Source organism: Zingiber officinale, chromosome 1B (genome assembly GCF_018446385.1).
Source record: "Zingiber officinale cultivar Zhangliang chromosome 1B, Zo_v1.1, whole genome shotgun sequence".
Classification (NCBI taxonomy): Eukaryota; Viridiplantae; Streptophyta; class Magnoliopsida; order Zingiberales; family Zingiberaceae; genus Zingiber; species Zingiber officinale.
In genome coordinates this window covers 165,446,743-165,454,787 of record NC_055986.1, presented here as the reverse complement: position 1 = coordinate 165,454,787, position 8,045 = coordinate 165,446,743, and positions in this window count along the sequence as shown.

Sequence of the window (8,045 nt, the reverse complement as noted above, 5' to 3'; positions counted from 1 at the left end):
TAAGGTACCTGATATAGTTTGGCAAGCTTGGAGAGCCATTTTGGCTGCCCAGCATTGGCAGTCCAATTCAATGGTTGCTCGAGGCAATCACAATTTAGAGCATACTAGGCTGAGCACCGAATCCACAAAGCATACTGGCATTTTTATTGGTTATTTTGGCTCTTATTCTTGACATTTTTACCTTCTCATATGCTTAATTTTATGGTTATATTATATTTTATGATTATAACCTATTTTGGACTTAATTTTAAATTTCTTACAAATTGTGGTATTTAATCTCATGTTTTTATTATGGATTTGTAGGAAATCAAAAGAGCCATGAATTAGGGTTTGATAGAATCAAATCTGATTTGATTTGGAGGTCAAACGGAGGAGATCAAGCTGAATCAATATAAACCGTCGGTCTCAATCTGGAGAGATCTTATTCCTTCACTCAGATCTAAGTCATCTAACCATTTATCCAAAGTTAAAGCTATCTGGACCGTCCATAGAGATCATCCTATTTATCCAAGCAACAAGAGTTCAATTTGGATCTAAAAGAAGAAGAGCCTAATCTAATCATAAAAGTCCAACTTCAAAACCCCAACTCATCCAATTTGAAGCCTAATTTGAACCCTACCCTTAATGAACCGGATCTAAGCTCTAAGACCATCTCCAACCACAAAACCTATTTTGATGCACTTTCAACACCAATTTGGTGTCATTTGAGCACAAAAAAAAATTTCCAACTCCAACCAATGCACATCATTTCCTACACTAAAAGGAATATTCTTTAGAATATTCTATTTTTCCATCTTATAATTTATTATTCAACATACATATTAATTTGTTAAATATTTTTATTCCGATAATAATTTCTATTAAAATTAAAAAAATTATTGTACATGATAACTAATTTTTACGATATTATGTTTTTAGTTACAAGAAAATTAAAATTAGTATTTTGTAATTTTGTTAGAAATAATTTAATAAACATATTAATATTTAATATTTAAATATAATACACAATTTAAATGTTTAATTGTGTGTTTGTTATGAAATTACCATTATTATAAATTTTAATATATTTATAATCTTACTAATATAACAAATATTTTAAATATTAATTATTTAAGTTAATAACTAATATAAATTTATAATATATAAAATTTACATAATAAATTCAATTCAATTAAATAACATTAATTTATAATATTTAAGAATATTTTAAATATAAATTTAATATTGATCCGGTAGTAAGAATAGGGGACCCTGTCTTGTGGAGTCAACGTCACGTGGAAGTCAAAGTGGCAGTTGTCCATCCGGGGAGGGCAGGGTCCGACCGACCAGTCGGCCGTCCGGTGGAATCGAACGTCCGGAAATGGATGGGTCCGATCGACCGGCCGACCGCCTGGTGTTCGGCTGATGGTTAAAGGCGCCCTGTCAAAATCAGGGTTCCGACGCTCAGTGGAGAAGGTCGCAGGGCCGAGCGGACTGCACGCTCAGCCAAAGTCATAAGGTAACGTACTGCTAATAGTCTCCACAAAGCACGTGATGGAGAATCTCCCCAAGTAAACCATCGCATATGTCCGGCCGGATGTTGAGGGAACTGTCCGGCCGGACGCCATATATAGAGCAGGGAGAAAAGGACAAGGAACATCTTCTGACAGCTGTCATGCTCTAGGACTAGGCCGTACTCCAAACCTTATGACAGGGGGTTCCGCTGTCCCATCGAAGACGTGCTTGTACTGTAGCAGTATGGGGTCAGGTAAGCTCATTGACAGGCCTTTACTGGGGTATGAGCTGAGGACACGTGTACACCTTGGTATGTGTGCACCCGCTTCTCCACATCCCTATATAAAGCCTCTCATCCTTCGTCGGAGGTACGCTTTCTACGAGTTTTGGAGCCATTTTTTCTCTCTTGAGCTTCGCCTGACTTGAGCGTCGGAGGGTCGCTGCCGGGAACCCCTTCCCGGCCCGACTTCTGTGCAGGTTCGCCGGAGCTTCGTGCCACCAGTCGAAGATCCACGTCAACAGTCGAAAAGTGCCCCGTGCCCAGCGTCCGTTGATTCAGTATTCGGACAGGATCAATTTGGCGCCGTCTGTGGAAACGCTCCTGCATCCGAACGGAAACGATGGACGAGGCTGGACGACAACACACGGTGACGCTTTCGACGGAGGAACTAGACGCTCTGATCGAGATAAGGGCCGCCAAGCTTGTGGAGCAGAAACAGAAATCAGCGGCCGAGCGGCTGGAGCAGCAAGCAACGTCTGCTTCTGGTGGCCGAGCGGAAGCACCTCAAGCCACCGTTGCATTTCCTCGAGCCCTATTCCGCACCCCTGAAGCCGCAGCAGCTCACAGAGATCGGGGATCTTCTTCGGACGAAATGCCTAGGCGAGATGACAGAAAAGGGAAAGCCCCCCGAGCGGACGCATCGCCCGAGAGGATTAATCGCCAATTTTCAGAGGCTATTCTACGAGATCCTCTGCCGAAGCACTACGTGCCTCCGACGATCGGCGAGTATAATGGGACGACCGACCCAGATGATCACCTGGGTAAGTTTGATAACACAGCTACGCTCCATCAATACACAGATGGAGTAAAATGCCGAGTTTTTCTTACCACTCTCTCGGGATCGGCTCAACGGTGGTTTCGGAGGCTGCCGGACGGATCCATCACGAGCTTCAAGGAGTTCCGAACGGCCTTCCTCCACCATTTTGCGAGCAGTCGACGCTACCAGAAAACGAGTGTGAGCATGTTCGCCATCAAGCAAGAAGCCTGTGAATCGCTCCGAGCTTACATCCAGCGGTTCAACAAAGTAGCGATGGACATTCCAACGGCCACCTCGGAAACCATGATGAATGCCTTCACACAAGGCCTAGTGGATGGGGATTTCTTCCGATCTCTCATCCGAAAGCCGCCCCGAGACTATGATCACATGCTACACCGGGCGAACGAATACATCAACGTGGAAGAAGCGCAAGCGGCTAGGAAAAAAGAAACTCCAACCGAGCGGTCTCCTCCGGCCGAGCGGAAACAACACGCCACTCATCAGCCGCCCAGAGGACCAAGGGCCGAAGCAATCCGATCCCCCCATGCCAGGTCCCACGTGCAAGAGGTAGCCGCCGCCCGACCCAAGCCAAAGAAGAAATGGACCCCGATGTTCTGCTCCTTCCACCGGACGGATACGCACAACACAAGGGATTGCCGAAGTCTTCCCTTCGTTGCTCATCCTGTGCCCCGAAATGGCGGCCGACGATCTCCCTCAGTCGACAGGCTGCAGAGAATATATGAAGCCGATCGGACGCGACCCGATAGGCGATAGCAACAGATTCCCGATCGGCATCGCTCTCCGAGGCAAGAGAACCGTCGAATGTCACGAGAAAGGTCTCGACCATCCGCTCGGGAAGAAGAGAATAGAAGTAACACCTCCCGAGGCGAGATCAACATTATCGCTGGCGGGCCGACCGGAGGAGACTCCAACCGAGCAAGAAAGGCGAGCGTCCGGCAGCTCCAAATCCATGCGGTCGGTTGCAGCAGAGAGCGGGCGAGCGGACCCGAAATCAGTTTCGGGCCAGGGGACTTGGAAGGAGTTGAAGTACCCCATGACGATGCCCTACTCATCAAAGCGGTAATAGCGAATTATACTATCCACCGCATTTTTATTGATACAGGGAGCTCGGTCAACATCATCTTCAAGAAAGCATTCGATCAGCTGCAAATTGATCGAGCCGAGCTGTTACCCATGACAACCCCCCTTTACGGGTTTACGGACAATGAAGTTCTGCCGGTCGGACAAATCCGTCTGGCTATCTCTCTGGGAGAAGAGCCGCTCAGGAGAACGCGTACAGCGAACTTTGTGGTGGTAGACTCTGCCTCTTCATACAACGTCATCCTGGGACGACCGGCGCTCAGTGAGTTCCGCGCGGCCGTCTCCACCTTCCACCAGAAGATCAAATTCCCCGTCGAAGACAAAGTAGGAGAGGTACGGGGAGACCAGCTGGCAGCTCGGCGATGCTACATTGAAATGGTCCGAGCAGAAGCAAGTTCCGCTCGGAAATCGCCCCGGATCGAGGTAAACACCATAACTGAAAAGTCTCCCCCTTTAGTTTATGAAGAAAAAGAGGAAGTGCAGATACACCCGACCCGATCGGAGGCCATGACCTTCATCACGTCTGATCTGGAGGTGAAGCAGAAAGAGGAGCTGATCCAATGCCTCAGAAGAAACCATGATGTCTTCGTCTGGTCTACACATGAGCTGCCAGGAATTGCACCAAGTATTGCGCAGCATGAGCTCCACGTCCGACCGGACGCTCGGCCAGTCAAGCAGAGAAAAAGAGATTTCAGCGCCGAGCAGAATGCCATCATCCGAGCGGAGGTAGAAAAACTTCTGGAGGCCGGCCATATACGCGAGGTGCAGTTCCCGAGCTGGCTGGCGAACGTAGTATTAGTCTCCAAGCCGGGCAACAAGTGGAGAGTATGCATAGATTTTTGGGATCTCAACAAAGCCTGCCCAAAAGACTTTTATCCTCTGCCCGGGATAGATCAGCTAGTGGACTCTACGGCCGGCAGCGAATTAATTTGTATGCTCGACGCTTACCAAGGCTATCATCAAGTGTCGCTCGCCCAGGAAGATCAAGAAAAAGTCAGCTTCGTGACGGCCGACGACACATATTGCTATAATGTGATGCCGTTCGGATTGAAGAATGCGGGAGCCACCTATCAGCGCTTGATGAATAAAGTATTCAGAGAGCAGATCGGGCGAAATCTGGAAGTGTATGTGGACGACATTCTCATCAAGACCGTCCGAGCGGCCGATCTATTCAAAGACATGGAGGAAACCTTCCGAACGCTGCGCAAATATGGAGTCAAGCTAAATCCCCAGAAGTGCCTGTTCGGAGCAAAAGGAGGGCGTTTTCTGGGATACATAGTGACCGAGCGGGGAATCGAAGCAAATCCCAGCAAGGTGAAAGCAATACAAGACATGCCGCCTCCAAAAAATACAAGGGAAGTGCAACGTTTGACCGGTCGGATAACTGCTCTGTCCCGATTTATCTCCAAAACTGCCGACCGGAGCCTCCCTTTCTTCAAAATTTTGCGCAAGGCCACTAAGTTTCATTGGGATGAAGAATGCGATCGGGCGTTCGAAGACTTAAAGGCATATCTGAACTCTCTCCTGGTATTGGCCAAGCCGGTTGCGGGTGAGCCGCTTTGTATCTACCTATCCTCGACCGAGCAGGCAATCGGCTCGGCACTAGTGAGGGCGAGCGGAGAAGAGCCGGTGTATTTCCTTAGTCATATTTTAAAAGATGTCGAATCTCGCTACACTGGGCTCGAAAAGCTGGCTTTTGCCTTGGTCCTCGCCGCTCGGCGACTTCGGCCGTACTTCCTGGCGCATACCATCATTGTCAAAACCAATAGCCCGCTTGGGCGTTTATTACTGAATCCAGAAGCGTCCGGGCGGCTCATCAAATGGACGACGGAGTTAAGTGAATTTGACATCCAATACCAGCCCCGCTCGGCGATCAAAGCGCAATCCTTGGCCGATTTTGTGACTGAGGTGCAAAGGCCGGAGCCAGAAGCTATGTGGAGAATATATGTGGATGGGTCGTCCACTCGGCTCGGAAGCGGGATTGGAATACTACTGCTCTCCCCCCAAGAAGAGAAGATGCACTTATCCGTCCGGCTGGACTACAAAGCTACAAACAATGAGGTAGAGTATGAGGCCCTCATAGCCGGCTTGCAGGCAGCACGGCATGTGGGAGCCGGTCGGGTAACACTTCATTCGGATTCCCAGTTGGCCGCTCAGCAGCTCTCTGGTACCTTCGAAATTAACAGTGCTCGGCTCAAGCTCTACGCTGAAGCCTTTGAAAGGCTTAAAGCTGATTTTAGAGAAGTTACCGTCCAGAAGATACCCAGAGCAGAAAATCAAGCGGCCGATGAGTTAGCCAAACTCGCGAGCTCAATAACGTCGGTCGCTATTCAGCAGTCAATTGAAAAAGTACTGTTGGTGGCGCACGTCGACCGGATGGAAGGCCTCACGTTTCCAAGCGACTGACGGACACCCATCATAGAGTTCCTCCTCTCGGGCACCACACCATCCAATGAGAATGAAGCCCAGTTGCTAAGGAGGAGAGCCGGTCGGTTCACACTCATTGGCGACCAGCTTTACAAGAAGGATTTCTCACGCCCGTTGTTGAAATGCGTGAGCTCCGAGGATTCGGTTTATATCCTCCAAGAAGTACATCAAGGATCGTGCGGAGGGCATCCGGGCGGACGGTCGCTAGCTAAGAAGATCCTGCTGGCCGGGTACTTCTGGCCAACCTTACAAGCAGACGCCGCTCGGACCGTGTCGACGTGCCTTTCGTGCCAGAAGTACCATAACTTTTACCACCGACCGGCAGAGGAAATGAAGGCATCAACAGTTTCATGTACGTTCGATCAATGGGGAATGGATATTGTTGATCCATTTCCGATGGCTACCGGGCAGCGGAAATTTCTGCTAGTGGCGGTCGATTATTTTTCCAAGTGGGTGGAAGCCGAGCCGCTAGCCAGGATCACCGAACAGATGGTCAAAAAATTCATCTGGCAACACATCATCTGTCGATTCGGCATCCCTCGTCGACAGGTTTCCGACAATGGGCGGCAATTCACCGGGAAGTTGCTCGAGGACTGGTGCAAAAGCTATGACATCGAGCAACACTTCACGTCCGTGGTCTATCCCCAAAGCAACGGTCAAGCCGAAGTAGCCAATCGGGAAATTCTTCGCATCCTGCGCGCTCGGCTCGACCATTTGGGAGGAAGTTGGGTGGATGAAGTGTCGGGCGTCTTATGGGCCATCCGAACGACTCCAAAGGAAGGGACGGGCGTCACGCCTTTCCACCTGGTGTATGGCGGCGAGGCAGTCATTCCTGTTGAAGTCGGCGTCGAATCCGCTCGGATCCAGAGCTATGATGATGACAACGCCGAACGGAGGAACATGGAGTTGGATTTGGTTGACGAGGAGCGGGCCAAGGCGTCCGTTCGGCTTATGGCGTATCGGCAGCGGATGAAGCAAAACTACAATCGCCGCGTAATCCCCAGATCATTCCAGATTGGTGATCTTGTCTGGAAAAAAGTCAAGCCGGTCGGCGACGTCGGCAAACTGGAGGCACCATGGGCGGGCCCCTTCAAGGTTATTGAAAAGCTCCGCTCGGGTGCTTATTATCTGGAGGATGAAGATGGGCGTCAGCTGGACCGGCCGTGGAGCGCAAATCATCTCCAGCCGTATCGGGCAGGGTGAAAGGTGCACTAATGTAACTTATTTTTGCATCTATTTTAGTCGCCCGTGCCCTTGTAATGCAGGAAGCAAAAATTAATTCAAAGGATGGCCAATGGGTTTGCCGAGCGGCTGTATTGAAGTTAGCCTTAAAAAAGGCCGTCGAGCTCCGACGTTAAATATCGAGAGATGAGTCGGCATCTATAAACCCTCCGAGCGGAAGACCGTCGAGCTCCGACGTTAAATATCGAGAGACGAGCCGACGTTTATAAGCGTCCGAGCGGAAGGTCGTCGAGCTCCGACGTTAAATATCGAGAGACGAGCCGGCGTCTATAAACGTCCGAGCGGAAGGCCGTCGAGCTCCGACGTTAAATATCGAGAGACGAGCCGGCGTCTATAAACCCTCCTAGCGGAAGACCGTCGAGCTCCGACGTTAAATATCGAGAGACGAGCAGGCGTCTATAAATGTCCGAGCGGAAGGCCGTCGAGCTCCGACGTTAAATATCGAGAGACGAGCCGGCGTCTATAAACGCGCCGGGCGGAAGACGGTTGAGCTCCGGCGGTGAATGTCGAGTGAGGAGCCGGTGTCTATAAACGTCCGGAAGGCCGTCAAGCTCCGGCGTTAAATATCGAGACGAGTCGGCGTCTATAAACCCTCCGAACGGAAGACCGTCGAGCCGACGTTAAATATCAAGAGACAAGCCAAACGTCCGTGCGGAAGACCGTCGAGCTCCGACGTTAAATATCGAGAGACGAGCCGGCGTCTATAAACGTCCGAGCGGAAGACCGTCGAGCTCCGACTTTTTT